Genomic DNA, 18,384 nt, shown 5'->3' with positions numbered 1-18,384 from the left:
TTCTCAGGCTTCCACAACAATAAACTTTCATCAATTGTAACTGACGGTCCTGGCATGTAGGGCAACTGCAATGCTTCAAATAAATGGTCAATCAAAGGACGTAGCTTGAACAAGCGGTCGCGGTTTGGATCTTTCTTATCTGGCTCATTTCTGTTGTCATTCAAATGAAAGAATTTCAGCAGTAAAGAGAATCGGTTACGTGTCTCAATAAACTGTGCTGCATACAGATTTGTCTGATGAGCAAAATGTCTGATCAAATCAGGTGACACAAACAGCTCATAAAACTGCTCAGCAGTGTAATTGTTTACATCAACAGTAAAGCCACGCGTTGCCACAAACAGATGCAGAAAAGGTAGTTCACCTCGGGCAGCAGTCCAGTTGAGATGCTGGGGATACACCCACTCATCGCCGTCATCCGATGCGCCGTCATTCACAGTATCATGCAGCGCACGTTGCTGATCATCATTGTCGCTAAAATCTTCTTCAGAACTGCTACAATCATGATCAGAATTATTGTCCAAAATCGCCTGCAAAACCTCACTTGAAGTCAGTTTACGTTTCGCCATATTCACAGCTTTCACTTTCGAGTCACATCACGTGATCGGCCAATACAAGCGCAGAGTTGTCGAAATACAACGTAGTAATAATACCCACGCCAAACTGTCAGTTGTACTACGCGTCAGGCATTCATATAACCACAGGCAAATGTGCCGGATAATTCCGGCAGTAAGGCGTCAGCATTAAAGCTACAATGCCGGATATATCCGGCAGAGGGCGGTTAAGGGGTTAAAATCCCTTATAATAATTTTGCTTTTTTTAGGATTCTTTCCCAACTTACTGATAACAGAGATTCTAAAAGTAATATAAAACATATTTGATATCATCACTGAAAATAAGTAACTTATTCGGTTTATTCAATTTAGTCTATATTAACAATCTATTTCTTTTAAAGGTGAATAATTAAAACTTGTTCACATTAAGTAATTTTTTCAATATTGTCTTATAATTGTCATTTTTCCATCAGCTCTATTCATTACAGTGAATTTTAATTGTTATAACTGTTTAGCTGTAATGTTTTTTGGTGCCTTACTTAACATATCATTTTGGTTTGTGCAGTGAGCTAGTTATGCGTCCAAAAGCTAATCCTTTATATATTGCTCTTTATATAGATCCAAATCAGTCTGTACTTAACAGACTTCTAGACACAAAAGCACTGATCCATTTATAAAATTAATTTTTTAACTTACATAAATTATTCATTTCTAATATAGTGTATTTTCCAAAGTCCATATTTTTATTAGTATTATTGAAATAAGTCTAAAAGGTCACAAAGGTCCCTGAACTGTAACAATACTTTCATTAAAAGTCTAAAAAACCTGTGACCAACTGGGTACTACAGGTCAAAGCCTTTTCCTATTTGTTATGGCCAACAAAAGTAAATAAAACAAATGTTTCAGTGTTGGTACATCGTACAAAAAAAAAAAATCCAGGCTTCTGGGTTAACTGCTGCTTAGCTTGCACATTTTCAAGACAGGAACTCCTCTTCTGCCTTTTTGTGGGAATTTTATATTTAAATGGAAAACAACCCACCCAGAACTCCATAAGGGTTCCATGAGAAAAATCAGATCATATACACAGAGAAAACTGTTTTGAAATATGGGAATAAAACTCTGAAGAGAAAATTCCCGCCACATGTTTAAATAATATATTTTAACTCCCACACTTTCAAATAAAATTAAATCAATGAAAAATGCAAAGCAAACAGTGCATTTGCTGATTCTCCTTTAACCGCATGTAAACTGCCCTCACCTTGACAGTAAGGACAAACAGAAATTAAAGAAAATTTAAAATAATGCTTGTTCCATTCTTAACAACTGGGATATTCTCAGTAATAGTTTTTTTTACATTTAGACTAGCAAAAATCGTTCAGCAGTAACAGTAAACTTTGGATTGAGATTTTCTCTGGAGATTTAAATTTTTTCTAACATTCAAAAAACATGCTGTAAGACATTGATAAATATAAATTGGTAAGTAAGTGTGAGCATGAGTGCATTTTGTGAAGAGCACTCCATTCTAATCTAGTTCGTTCTTTATTGTTAGTACTGCTTGAATATGAACACACTTTCCTGTACTATAGGTTTATAAAATAATAACAAAAAAGGTATCAAAAACCGATACTCTCCTACATTCATATTGGGCTCTTCTGTATTTCTATTCATTCAAATCCATTTTAAACAATGTATTGTTTTAAATTATACCAGCACAAACAACTAAAATGTAGCATTATACTACATTTTTTCTCCATTATTTTCTGATTTTTATTCCTTTAATCATACTTGCCAGTGCTATCAGCCTCAGGTGTAAAGAAACCTGGGCCAGGTACATGTCACTGTTGATACAGGGTGTAGCTGCAGAGGTAAAATGCCAAAAGAAGAAAGGAAGCAGGCAACAGTTTGGAATCCCTGACCATACTTCATTTTATTCTGATTTGCTCAGAGGTATATAACTGCTTCAATCTCTGCCTAGATCAACATGATGATTGGTAAAATAATGGTACATACCAATTTCCTTTGCTTAACAATAGTGTATATACATTTTCATTGGTTTATCAATAGCATTGTTGCTAACTATCAGGAAGTACAAGTACCACTGTGTGCTGATCAGTGACCAATATCCACCGAACAAACCAAATAAATACAAACATTTTCCAAGGAAGCAGGCAGTTCTATTATCACAATACTTATCACAATACTCATGTTGATGAGAAATCGATCAAAGCAATTTGATCTTCAAAACACATGACACTTCTGCAACAACAGTATTTATTTATATAGCACATTTTAATACAAATAATGTAGCTCAAAGTGCTTTACAGGATGAAGAAAGAGAAAAAAGACAAAATCTAAAAAATAAAATTAGGCAATACTAATTAACATGAATAAAAGTAAGGTCCGATGGCCAGGGAGGTCAGAAAAAACAAAAACAAAAAAACTCCACACGGGTGGAGAAAAAAAAAATCTGCAGAGGGTTCCAAGGCTATCATACCACTCAGCCCCCTCTAGGCATTCTACCTAACATAAATGATCTAAATCAGTCCTCATGGTATTGAGGCTTCACATGGAAGAACTTGATGATGACAGTCATGTGGACTTCTGGCCTTTAATCCATCAATGTAAGGAAATCCTATCTATAAATATAAATATAATATATATGATATAAATATATAAATATAAATATATAAATCTATAAATATAAATATAATCTATACATATTAATAAAAGGCAAAGCCCTCACTGACTGACTGACTGACTCATCACTAATTCTCGAACTTCCCGTGTAGGTGGAAGGCTGAAATTTGGCAGGCTCATTCCTTACAGCTTACTTACAAAAGTTAGGCAGGTTTCATTTCGAAATTCTACGTGTAATGGTCATAACTGGAACATGTTTTTTGTCCATATACTCTAATGGAGGAGGCGGAGTCACGTATAGCGTCATCACGCCTCCTACGTAATCACGTGAACTAAAAACAAGGAAGAGATTTTCAGCACGAGTCAAATGCGGGAACGAAGGTAAATGACGTTAATTTTTGAGTGTCTTTTAATACTGTGTAAGCATACATATTAACACATGTGCAATTAAACATGTGCATTTACGGGGTGATTTCTCAGGCTTAAAAGCTCGCCTTTTATCAAACGCGGGAACAAAGGTAAATGACGTTGTTCACTGTCTTTTAATACTGTGTACGCATACATATTAACACATGTGCAATTAAACGTGTGCATTTACGGGGTGATTTCTCAGGCTTAAAAGCTCGCCTTTTACTAAAAACGTAAATGCAAAACTATTTTCAATCATTCTGTGATCTGCTTCTCACAACTGAAGGCACCGTGGCTGATGTTACGTCACTTGATGGCCAACCATAAGCGTTACCTGGTAGGTAACCAGCCACTCACTTCACTCCCTTACGGGAATCGAACCTCTGAGGTTTTCTTTTGTTCTTAATTAAAATTTAAAAGCAATACTTCACCGCTGCTAAGCCCCTCTAGCGCTGACGTCCAAGGTTCGATTACCGTAAGCAAGTGCAGTGAGTGTGTACGCCTGATGAGCCAAGAATAAGGGGGAAAGACGTGTCGCGTACTCTTTGCATTATTTGACAGTAAACTATTTTCAACCATTCTATGATCTGCTTCTCACAACTGAAGGCACCGTGGCTGATGTTACCTCAGTTGCTGGCCAACCATAAGCGTTACCTGGTAGGTAACCAGCCACTCACTTCACTCCCTTACGGGAATCAAACCTCGGACGTCAGCGCTACAGGCAAAGCCCCTAAAATTGCGCCACGGCGTGTGGTTCGTTTATTTGACAACATGTAGATCGGGGTAATTACATTCCGCGCCACGGCGTGTGGTTCGTTTATTTGACAACATGTAGATCGGGGTAATTACATTCACGGCATTCGTAGTCTGATTCACAATCTGATTGTATGGGTGGTTACCTACCAGGTAATGCTTATAGTTGGCCACCAAGTCAGGTCGAAGTGATCACTCGAGTGAAGGCAGCTTCACAAAAAAACAGATCCTTAACAAACTGTTATTAGTATATTTTCCCTCAATTTAAAAAGGCTTTCTTTTCTTCTTAATAAAAATTAAAAGCGGTACTTCGCCGGTGCAAAGCGCGTGGATTTGACCGACTGACACATACAGACATATTCATGAGTGCAGGTACTTCGGAAAGAAAGCACCGTGTAAACCTAAAGTTTAAATTAACTTCATAGACCTACAAAAGGTTGCCATTCATTTGAGGCAAGATTGCTTTTCTTCTGTACAACTATACGTTGCATTCTCAAGAGTGTGCTTGCACGGCTTCGGATATAGATATATATATATATATATGTATGTATATCTATATATAAATATGTAAGCTTATAAGTACTGCCTTACTTCTCTTTAAGAAAGGAAGATGTAATGATACTTGATTTAAACAATTCCACGTCTTCCTGGGTTTGCTTAGCTTATTGTCAATATCTTTACACCTTTTTTTAAGACTTATGACTGAAACGGGCTTTCACGAAAAAAGTTAGGGCTTTGCTACAGGATACACCCTCCACAAGTTAAGCAAGTAAAAATAAAATATATATTTCTGTTTTATTTAAACCTTTTAAGTTCGTATGCATAGCCCCATTTGGCTGTTTAATTTTTTTTTTCTTTCTTCAGTAAATTTAATCTCCTTAAAGAAAAAGAACATATCCATTTTACTTTTTTTGTATCTCTTTAATAATATTTTAGTGTAAAAGAATAACCAGTATTTAAACCTTTTATGTTACTTTATAAATTTATTTTACACAATGTTGAAAAATTAATAAGAAAGCTACATATTTTGGCAGCTGCTGCTTTAATTTTCAATGAAATGAAAAAAGCTCTCCAAGAGAAAATGTCAATGAAGAAGAAACAGTTTGCACTATCTAAAAATGAGAAACCCTCATTTATAAAAGTTTGCTGCAGATGACTTAACTGAAAATAAATGAATAGTTCCTATGTGTATAATACATATTTATCTATTTTACTTATGCCTTTATTCCAGCAACTTGCAACATCTGAGGTACAATTTGTTACATTACTTTTGTTTTTGGCAGCACAGGCAGGTGAAGTGACTTCCTCAGGGTCACACAGTGGTGTCAGTACCATGATTTGAACTGACAAGCTCCGGGTTTACTGAAATATTACTGAAGAAAAGAAAAAAAACGAAAACGGGCAAATAGGGATATGCATACAGATGTCCGTCCATCCATTATCCAATCCGCGATGTGTATATGTATATATATGTATATGTAGATATGTGTATATGTAGATATGTCTATATATGTATATATGTTTATGTATATATATAGTTACATAACCTCTTTAACACCCTACTTCTCCGCTGCGAAGCAGCGGGTATTTTGCTATATGTAGATATCTGTATATGTAGATATGTATATATATGTATATATGTATATGTATATATATATATATATGTTTACATAACCTCTTCAACACACTACTTCTCCGCTGCGAAGCGCGGGTATTTTGCTATATATATATATATATATATATATATATATATATATATATATAATATGACAGCAACACTCATAACAATGACAACACAATTACATATATATATATGTAGATATGTATATATATATGTGTCAATCTATCTATGTATGTATGTCTAGATATATATGTAGATATGTATATATGTAGATATGTAAATATTTGTGTATATATATGTGTCTGTGTGTGTATATATATGTATATATATATATATATGTGTGTGTGTGTATGTATATGTGTGTGTTTATGTATGTGTGTGTATATATATAATACTATATATATATATATATGTATATATATGTGGATGTGTATATGTATATATATATGTAGATATGTGTATATGTAGATATGTATATATATGTATATGTATATATATGTTTATGTGTGTGTGTGTGTGTGTGTATATTATATATATAAAAGACAGCAACACTCATAACAATGACAACACAATTACATTGACAGTCATGTTACGTTATTTTTAAAATGTTTCCTTTTTTTTTCATAACCTCTTTAACACACTACTTCTCCACTGCGAAGCGCAGGTATTTTACTAGTATATATAATATAAATCAGACCTATAAATATCTGGGAGTGCAGCTGGATGATAAATTGGACTGGACTGCCAATACTAATGCTCTGTGCAAGAAAGGACAGAGCCGACTATACTTCCTTAGAAGGCTGGCGTCCTTCAACATCTGCAATAAGATGCAGCAGATGTTCTATCAGACAGTTGTGGCGAGCGCCCTCTTCTACACGGTGGTGTGCTGGGGAGGCAGCATTAAGAAGAAAGATGCCTCATGCCTGGACAAACTGGTGAGGAATGCAGGCTCTATTGTTGGCATGGAGCTGGACAGTTTAACATCTGTGGCAGAGCGAAGGGCGCTCAGCAGGCTCCTATCAATTATGGAAAATCCGCTGCATCCACTAAATAGTATCATCTCCAGACAGAAGAGCAGCTTCAGCGACAGACTGCTGTCACTGTCCTACTCCACTGACAGATTGAGGAGATCGTTCCTCCCCCAAACTATGCAACTCTTCAATTCCACCCGGTGGGGGGGGGTGGGGGTGGGGGGTTGGGTGGAAACAATAACTTTGTATGATGTCAAATGTTAACGTCTGTTTTTCACCTGCATTATTATCAATCTTTAATTTAATATTATTTATTGTATCAGTATGCTGCTGGAGAATGTGAATTTCCCATTGGGATTAATAAAGTATCTATCTATCTATATCTATCTATCTAAATCACGGTGCCTTGGCGCCACGGTGGTGGTGAACTGAAAAACGGAAAAAGAACAGCAAAGAAAGTAGGGAGCCACCATGAATGATAATGATAATTAAATGCATATACAGAATATCAGGATTAAACTAAAATCAAGCTATGAGAAAGCCATGTTAAAATGATGTGTTTTTAGCAGTTTTAAAAGTGCTCCGCTGTATTAGCCTGGCAAATTTCTATTGGTAAACTATTCCAGATTTTAGGTGCATAACAGCAGAAGGGTGCCTCACCACTTAATTTAAGTTTAGCTCTTGGAATTATAAGCAGACACTCATTTGAAAATCTAAGGTTACAATTTGGAGTGTAAGGTGAAAGACATTCTGAAACAAAGACAATTAAATATCTACAGTTGGGTCCATAAATATTTGGACAGAGACAACTTTTTTCTAATTTTGGTTCTGTACATTACCACAATGAATTTTAAATGAAACAACTCAGATGCAGTTGAAGTGCAGACTTTCAGCTTTAATTCAGTTGGGTGTACAAAACGATTGCATAAAAATGTGAGGCAACTAAAGCATTTTTTTAACACAATCCCTTCATTTCAGGGGCTCAAAAGTAATTGGACAATTGACTCAAAGGCTATTTCATGGGCAGGTGTGGGCAAGTCCGTCATTATGTCATTATCAATTAAGCAGATAAAAGGCCTTGCCCTGATTTGAGGTGTGGTGCTTGCATGTGGAAGGTTTTGCTGTGAACAGACAACATACGGTCAACGGAGCACTCCATGCAGGTGAAAGAAGCCATCCTTAAGCTGCGAAAACAGAAAAAACCCATCTGAGAAATTGCTACAATATTACGAGTGGCAAAATCTACAGTTTGGTACATCCTGAGAAAGAAAGCAAGCACTGGTGAACTCAGCAACGCAAAAAGACCTGGACATCCACGGAAGACAACAGTGGTGGATGATCGCAGAATCATTGCCATAGTGAAGAGAAACCCCTTCACAACAGCCAGCCAAGTGAACAACATTCTCCAGGGGGTATGCGTATCGATATCCAAGTCTACCATAAAGAAAAGACTGCATGAAAGTAAATACAGAGGGTGCACTGCAAGGTGCAAGCCACGCATAAGCCTCAAGAATAGAAAGGCTAGATTGGACTTTGCTAAAGAACATCTAAAAAAGCCAGTATAGTTCTGGAAAAACATTCTTTGGACAGACGAAACCAAGATCAACCTCTACCAGAATGATGGCAAGAAAAAAAGTATGGAGAAGGCGTGGAACAGCTCATTATCCAAAGCATACCACATCATCTGTAAAACATGGTGGAGGCAGTGTGATGGCTTGGGCGTGCATGGCTGCCAGTGGCACTGGGACACTATTCTTTATTGATGATGTGACACAGGACAGAAGCAGCCGAATGAATTCTGAGGTGTTCAGAGACATACTGTCTGCTCAAATCCAGCTAAATGCAGATACAGATGGACAATGATCCAAAACATACAGCCAAAGCAACCCAGTAGTTTATTAAAGCAAAGAAGTGGAAAACTTCTTGAATGGCCAAGTCAGTCACCTGATCTTAACCCAATTGAGCATGCATTTACTTGTTGAAGACTAAACATTGGACAGAAAGGCCATATAAACAAACAGCAACTGAAAGCCGCTGCAGTAAAGGCCTGGCAGAGCATTAAAAAGGAGGAAACCCAGCATCTGGTGATGTCCATGAGTTCAAGACTTCAGGCTGTCATTGCCAGCAAAGGGTTTTCAACCAAGTATTAGAAATGAACATTTTATTTCCAGTTATTTAATTTGTTCAATTACTTTTGAGCCCCTGAAAATGAAGGGATTGTGTTAAAAAAATGCTTTAGTTGCCTCACATTTTTATGCAATCATTTTGTTCACCCCACTGAATTAAAGCTGAAAGTCTGCACTTCAACTGCATCTGAGTTGTTTCATTTAAAATTCATTGTGGTAATGTACAGAACCAAAATTAGAAAACAGTTGTCTCTGTCCAAATATTTATGGACCTAACTGTATGTCCTGTATAGAGCCATCAACAATAACCTGTAATAGAATTACTCAGGAAAAATGCTTTTTCACTTATCATCCCAGTCTCAAACAAAGGTTGCCTATTGTCCCTTCAACATTTGTCTTTTACATTTGCTATTTACATTTTCTTTGCCCAAGAACAACACACAGAAATGCCATTTTCTTTAAAATATCAATTTCTAGTCAATTACATCAGCATCTGACAACATAATAGTATTATTCTTAATCATCAAGGTGTAGCAATCCTGTTGTTTGTGCCATTAGGTTGATGTTACTATAAAGTAATTGAAAAGGCGCTAACCCCCAAAGTTAGTCTTGTTACCATAACATTAAAGGAGCATAGGATCCCCAGTTCAACGCACACTGTAACTGACCCAAGGAGTTTTGAAGTAAATTATAATATATGCACAAGCATCTGTTTTAAAATTGTTTTCATAATAGTTTCATATTTAGATGAAGTAAAAGTGTTCAACCATTTGTGAACCTTTGGCAAATTAAGCCCATTGTCTTTTGTAAAAATTATACACACATATTTTGCTGATAAGTTTTGTTTGGCTTTGTAAGTCTTTCTGAGAAAATGAGGACTAAATGCAGGAAGAATTTCCTCATCTCTATGTATAATATGGTTAGCGTTTCATCAATTTTTTTACTTAAATTAGAAGTGATACCATGTCATAACTCTGACACAATTATTCAAATGGATGTAGATGTAGTTAGAACGTGGAGTATATAGTGTAGGCCATCATTAAATATGAGAATATTATTGTTACTCTATTTTAATTCAGTGATAAATGCAGCTATTTCACTTTACATAAACTATACACACACACACTCCTATTATACAGTATGTCTATGTGTTGTCTGCGGTGGGCTGGCACCCTGCCCAAGATTTGTTTCTGCCTTGCGCTTTGTGTTAGCTGGGATTGGCTCCAGCAGACTCCTGTGACCCTGTGTTGGGATATAGTGGGTTGGATAATGGATTGATAGATGTGTTTTGTCAGGAATGTGCGATTAGGAGGCATCCTCAAAGCTCCACACAGGTACGCATTACCACCCTGGCCCAAGAGGTGGTGCTTTTGTTAACACAATTTCTTTTTCCATCCACAATTCAGTGGAACCTTGAATGGAATTTGAGTGATGTCACTTCCAGGTCCACATCATTAGGACCTGCCCCTTCTGGGAATCAGCACTACAAAACCAACCAAACAGGAAGGAGGCAGTCTGTTTGACGACTACCAGTGACGGAATTGCCCAGAAGCACAACTTTCTTTTCTCATGTTCTATTTATATTACCCAATTTTCACTCTTTCTGCATTAAACGGTGGCCCCCTGGTTACCCAAGACTCTTACTGGATCAGGGACTGCTGTTATCACAATGTATAAAAAAAGAGAATAAAACACCAGGAATTTGATTATTCTAGTGAGTTTATGGGGACAGTTTAAATAGGGCATAAGGGGTGGCTGTGGATAAAACAGGAAGATTTTTTTATATAACACAATATAAAGTTTTCCATGCTTCACCTGTGTTTTCCTGTGGCATTGACTTAAATATATTTAAATCAGTGTCACGCTATTCTTTGGTCCAAATATAAATGTAAAATATGATATTGATTTTTTTAAGGCATATTTATACTTTTTCATGTTCGCTAACATTCTGTCTGATTCATGCAGAATTTATTTTGTAAAATTATGTACTGGACTAAGTTTGTTAAACCTGTTCAAGAGGGGTTCTAAGTTAGTGCACAGGTTTTTTCCCCTTCTCCGACTGCAAGAAGCCCACTGCTGCTGCACTTAGTCTTGGTTTGGTTCTAAGTCTGCAGCTCTGAGGCACACTGCAATGGCACTATCCCCCAAAGTTAGCCTTGTTACTGTAAATACCTACTAATATTAAAAGTGCACAGGATCATCCCCAGCTCAAAGCACACTGCAACTGTCCTGAGGAGTTTTAAAGTAAGTTTTAATGTAAGTCCATTCGACAGATGCTTATACTTGGAATTAAATCTGTAGAAGTATATCCAAAGTTTAACGTTGCAGTCCATGTTGATCATTTAATTTTACTTTGCTACAACATGTGGTTTCTATGCTATGTTGGTATGAAAATTATTATTATTACTGGATTATTATCTATGTTGTAATTTATACCTTTTTTCTGTTTTTCCTCAATATTTATAAAGAGTCAGTATCCATGCATTGAAAACCTGTTGGGATGCACTTCTCAGGTCCAGATCCAGGGGCCTTACAGTATAAATACTAATTATGTCATTAGGTAATATTTTGTTGATTTCTGTAATCTGTTTAAGTTATCCGTCAGAATGTCCGTTAAAAGTCTCTTCATTTCACACCGCACATGTGTGACAGGGCACAGTTTCAATTTGCATTCAAGTAAGTTACACATTTCATTTTTTTTTAAATACTACTTTTGTGTGTTTTATTGTTTAAAAGGTAATCCTTTTTATTGTTTTACATTTTTCCACCATTTTTCCAAGAATTATATATGTTTAGAGAATACACAGCTTAGTGAAGCTTGTAAAGAAATAGGTAATGAATGTGTATAAAGTGTATCATTCTATGGCTAAAGTGAGAAAAGCTCTATATAAAAATGTAAAGAATTATTATTATTAATGAATTATTAATAAGGCTGCATAATGAAAAGTACTGTGATCAGTATACTCACCAGCGACAGCACTCCTTTTCTGTTGCTGTTAATGGCATTGCACTTGCTTTATTTAAGATGCCAGCTCTGCAGCTACGTAAACTGTAACATGTTGGATTTTTATGACTTTTATCACACCATGTCGTCCCTAGTATTTTAAATGCACCTTTACCATTTTCGTCTGCAGCTACAACTGATACAATCTCTAAGGTTTTCATTATAAGTATGGGTGTCTTGATGAAGAGCACCACAGCACTTTATTCATGGTGCATAAATTAATTCATTTTACAGGAGGCTTTTGTTAGAATTGTCAAGTTCAGCAATGACATCACTATTGTAGGGCTCATTACAAATGATAAAAACGGTGTAGCCAGGCTCTTTAAATGGTGTTGTCTAAGTAACCAAGAACTAGATGTTCAGAAAATGAAAAAGACTTGGCATTGCAAGGCAAGATAACAATCTTATCTTGTACTGCAATGACCACATTGTTCAGCTTGTGGAGATTTAAACTCCATGGGCACCACTGTTTCTCAATGTCAGGTTCTTAGCAAGTGGTAAGAAAGTTCTTGTGCGTTTTTTAAGAATTTAGTAATTATTTATTTATCAGTTTTGCTCTTCCTGACTGGTGAAGTTCTATTATTTTGTATAAACATGGTAGCTATATTTTGATATAAAAGATGTTTCAGGGCTTGGTTTAGATTTATTATAATTCTAAAGTTTGGAAGGTGCAGACAGTATTTTGTACATATTTAGAACATTAATATTTTGTTTGTGAGCTATTTTTTTTCTTTTTTTGATTAGGGCTTCTCTTCGTGGAAGTAGTGTGCCCATCTGCCAACTCTGTTTCAGCACAATAATGCTCCACATCACAAAGCTGGGAATGTCAAATCAAGAATTTCTCCCAGAAACAGTGAGAAGTCAATCAAAATGACACCTTTTATTGGCTAACTAAAAAGATTACAATATGCAAGCTTTCGAGGCAACTCAGCCCCTTCTTCAGGCAAAGCTGTCATTTTGCTTGACTTCTCACTACATTCATAATGGCTCACATGGTACAACACCCTAGTATTCCAGAAACAGTGAATTCAGAGAGACATTCTTTCCTAGAGCTCAATTTATTATTGTAACATTACATCTCAGTTGTGAGTGCTGCTGTAACTCCTTTGTTCTGAGGTGCAACTCCTAAATGTGAACTGTTGAATGTGTAGAGTGATAACCAATTTTCTTTTTTATCATTAGGTCCATTTACAATGAGCGGTAAGCCATGGTACCCAGTTCCGCATACTGTGGTATATATTATTTATACATTTTATCAACTCCAAAAGGCCAACTGAAAATTGTAGTGAAATAGAGTTTAAAGCAATGATGTACAAAGAGAAATTTGTGTGTGAAATGCACAATGCTTTTCTTCACGTAAGAGTAGCATTCAAACTATATCATTGTGCTTGTCATGTTTTCAGAGATCCATTCTGTAGTCATCACATGAAATTGATGGTCTCTGTTATCCACTTATTTTTCTCCATTTTGCATTTAGAAAAAGGAAAACTGGAAAACAATTACTTCTTTCAAGGCACCAATTTTTAAGAAGCATGTTAAAATTAGACTTACACTTTTCCCTCTTTTTAAAAGTTGCAATAAAAGTAGATTCAGGATTTTTTTTTATTATCTTCATGCGACTACTTTTAAATAACAATAAAGAGATAGAGTGGGAATGGCTCATTGTAAAGATGCTGTCAATGCAGCTTAGGTTAGTTGAGTTAACCTGGAATACAATATATAAAAAGTCTACACCCATGTATTGTTAATTGTATGTGTTGGTAAACTTTTTCTTTCCAGGTATATGGAACTTTTTCAGAGGTCATACTAGAAACGTCCTCATTGTGTGAGCTGGAATTAAGATTTCCATTTTGAGATATTATTTTCTAGCCTGTAATGTCTAGCTAAATCAATAGAAAGCACATTATTCCCCAAATAATTACAGTGTATTGTGCTTAGATCAAATAGACTCACAAATAGTGGAGTATTACCTGTAGGTGCTTATGAAGGGCATTGATCGTGGATGACTAAGTCTCTGTATTGGGAGTAGATTTTTGTGAATGCCAGAGCCTTTCTTTCTAATCATTGCTAGTCAAAGTGCCTTAGAAAGAAAAACAGAATTTTTGGCAACAAATACTGAATTAAGGTATTTCTTTTAACAGATATATTTAAGGGCAAAATTATAGATTGAAGAAAACTGTAGCCCTGTTATTTTTGGAGCTGATGATTTTTGCCATTAAATTGAAATTACAACAAAGAAAAAAGATCTATAAAAAATATTACTACATGACTGGTCTGGGTTTAATTGGATTTCATATTGTATTGGAAAATTGGCAATAAAATGCTTACCATTTTGCAAATGAAATAGTGTTTAATGGTCAATATACATTACTTTTTGGATGGCTAAATAAGCATATACAGTTAAAAAACATACACAGCTTTAAGTAATTCTTCTAGCTTTTTGAAAATCAGCTGCATTATAGTAAAATGTAACACAACTGTATCACCTGCAGTGAAAGTCAATGTATTTAATTTTTCATCCTCAATTATTATTTTTGGCCATTAATTGACATCTGTAACCTGAATATAAATATGATATGGTAATGCTTGCGTTTTGAAATTAGTAAGTTACTTAACAATCAACAGAGGGTCCCCCACTGATGACACTTCCATGACAAAACCACATCTCATGCATGAATGACTAAGCATTTATTAATAACAGGATACTCTCAGATAATTTACCAGGAGCTCAAAACTAAACCAAAGTCAAGTTAAAAAAAGCTAACACCTGAATAGGTAAGAAACAACTACAGTGCAGCCGGTAACTAAGCCGGTGATGAAAGTCTGAATGTAATGTCTTGTAGTCATCTAGCAGACCTTCCTAGTGTAGGCATTTTTACCTGAATATGAATTTAGACAGACATTACATTTCAGCTCATCCAGAATCAACTACAGTATGTTTTCTAACCAATGATGGAGATGCAGCATGGACCAACAATTTTACTCCAGTTTATTGCATTGGTCTAAAAGATCAATTTAATCTTTATTTGATAAACTAGTTATAAGTCACTGTAATAAATGAGTTAGTGCAACTCAGTATTGTTTGCAAAGGTTTGGTTTATATATCTCTAGCGATAGCTAATAGTTGCTTTTCATCTTTAACCTCAGAGGTTAAGACTGTTTAACTAATGTGCTTTATAATATAACCTCAGGGGCTAAGTAGGTATCTTAGTGTAAGTTACATAAATAATAGTTTGTATGCAACCTCAGCGGCTAAGTGCCATTCTTTAGCATGTGTTTTTGAATAAAACCTCAGAGGCTAGTCGGCTTAACTTAATGTGTGTTACATTTAATTCAAAGTCTAACTATCAAGAAATATTCACCAAACAGGAATATTCAGGCTGTGAAGCTCGGAAGCTGAATTCCAGTGTGTGTTAAAATTAAAGGGGCTAAACTTTTTTAGTATTAATTACAAAGATATCAGGCACATGAGAAGTTCAATAGCTGGAAATGTATTAATAGCAAAGTCAAAAATATATATTTTAATAATAGAACATTATAAAAATGGTAAAATAGGGATTACTAGAAATGCAGAAACTGCATTCCAAAGGAAATAAATACTTATCTTCCCTGTGTCATTTGAAAATTTAATATGCCACGAAAAGCTAAATTTAGACTTGGATCAAAGCTAACCCAATGAGACAATCTGTGGCCATGAAAATTTTAACAGATTTAACACCATGGCCTTTGCTGCCTACATTGATATACATAAATTTAAAAAGATTTTGCAGAGATATAATAACAGAAAAGAACCCTTTGGATTTCTGAAAACAGACCAGAAAGATTCACCATAACATTAACATTAATGTAAGACCAAACATAGCTATGCCATAGAAATTCTTATATTAAATTCCAATGAACTTTTAAAACATTAAACTGGTTGTACTGTATGTCAATTTGATTGACTGCTGGAAGACTTTCAACACCTGTGATCTTGGGAAAAAGAGTCCAACTTATCCTTGTTATGATCTACCGGATTCCTGAAATCACAGATGCCAAAAACTCTTCCAACATGGCCCACTAGAGGGGGAAAAAAACTGTCAAAATACCCTGACTAGAAACCCAAAGGGCAGAGATGAATTATTATAAAATAAAAGGTTTATTTTAACACGGCCTGTGCAAGTCTCAAAGCTCCAAAGAGCATAAAGGCATTGCCTGGAGGCAAGGTAATGCACAACAAAGTCTCAAAACAGAATCCAGAAGTATAGTCAAAAAAAGAGCTGACATTCAAAAAATCAGTAATCAAGTAAAGTAAGTAACAAATCCAAAGATGAATATTGAGAAACAAATCAGAGAGTTGAAATTCCAGAAAACACAAGCAATAGCAATAATGCAGAAATTCACAAAAACTCTCCACTCCCTAGCATGTTCAATGAGCCATGAGGAATCATGGGGAAGCCATCCCTTAAATAGCATGCAGGGTGTTCCTAGTGGTGATGGGCAGGTGGCCCCACCCCTTGTGGGTCCATCCACAAAGCACAAGGGACAAAGACAATTGAACACAAAGAAAAATGAACATAATAAACAAAATAAACCTTAATACAAAGAAATGACATAAAATCACACCAAACAATCAGGAAACACAATTTGGAACACCAGCCAGAGGGCAATATGCTGACTGAACCATGGCAATCCTGAAATAAAACAGCTTTTTCTTCCTGTAGACAAACAGACAACTGCTGTCTTACTGTATCTTCCATATCTTCACAGGTGGCACAGTGGTAGTGCTGCTTTGCAGTAAAGGGATTGTGTGGAGAGCGCTTTGTGAGAAAAGCGCTATATAAATGTAAAGAATTATTATTATTGTATATGCACAAATTTCCTACACCAACAAGAGTTTTTGAATTTCACCAGAAATACAATTAAACAGGTAATGGTGAACACAATTTAAAATGTAACTCCCATCTGTTCTCTGCCTGTTAAGGGCATGTTTGTGTGTTGTGTGTCCTGCAGTATATACGTATAGCCTGGGTGTTCTTGCTGACAATACAGATAGATCTACTTTTCAAAAACCTATAGTTGGTAGGAAAAATATGCTCTTGGAGAACCCTGTTATGAACCTGACAGCAATTTGGCAGACAGAAAAATATATTGACTTGTTTTTATATAATTTGGCCATTTCTGATTTTGCTACAATCTGTCCAGGCCCTGCTGTAGTCAGTGCATGGCCAAAAATTTAGCACCAATTTTGACCATAGAGCAAAGGGGCAGTAGTGAAATGAAGCTCTAAGAAGTCAAGATTTAGCAGCCAGGTCACCAATTCAGACCCATAACAGGTACTCGGCACTCAGCAGCGTGAAGATGATGATAAGAAGGTTATTGGCAATTCTGTAGTTCAGAATGTTAGAATTCCAAAGTATATAAAGCCAGCAGTTAAACTACACGCCTCCCAAGTACAAAGGTTTCTGACAATGAGGCTAAATTGGACTTCCTGGCAATGATGAAATATCTTATTGCTACATGTTAGCATCAATGATATTATTGTGAAGTGTTAAAAATGAATTTTATATCTGAAAGAAAGCTGAAAGAAAATTGGAATTTACTTGTGTCTGGAATCTTACCAAGGTAATATAGCAGGGATAAGAGCTATAGTAGACTGTGTTCCCTTCACTGATTTTTTACAGACATGTACTGTCTATTTATCAAATGTCTCTGATTAGGAAAATGGTCCCAACTAATTAAAAAATTTCAGTGATGCAAAGTTCGTACTATTGTTTGCAGTATGGGCAAAAGCATTTTATAGATTTTCTTAATTTAGGAAACTACTCCTAAATTCACCAGGATTTAGGAGAGCTCATGAGCTGTCCTAACTCTCTAGGATCTGTTATAATATGATATTTTGGTAAGGATTGGCATGCACATCCTGGAAAAGACTGAATGTTCTGGAAATGCTGAATAACAATAAAGTCGTAAAAAAAAATATTGACTTGACAGAGATGGAATAATATTCGTAACCAATCTTGTACATTCCTTCATTAAACCGCCTTTGTGAAAAAAACATAAGCTGTCAGACAAAATTGAATTTGTTGGTAACTTTGTGCATTTTGTGCAGGGAAAAGGCAGCTTTATAATAAAGATGATTTGCATATGTCAAAACCAAGTATTTATTGAATTTTGTATAACTTTGAGTGCCCTTACAACTCAAGAAGTAATAGGCAGCTTGTACATTTGTCCATAACTCAACAAGAAAAATTGTTAAAATAATAATTCATACAAATTGGCGTGCACCAAAAGATTATTGCTCCAAAGTTGGATGAGTATGAATATATGAATC

The sequence above is a fragment of the Erpetoichthys calabaricus genome, chromosome 5, assembly GCF_900747795.2.
Source record: "Erpetoichthys calabaricus chromosome 5, fErpCal1.3, whole genome shotgun sequence".
Lineage (NCBI taxonomy): Eukaryota > Metazoa > Chordata > Cladistia > Polypteriformes > Polypteridae > Erpetoichthys > Erpetoichthys calabaricus.
The sequence above is the reverse complement of the archived record's forward strand: the minus strand, read 5'-3'. Positions refer to the sequence as shown.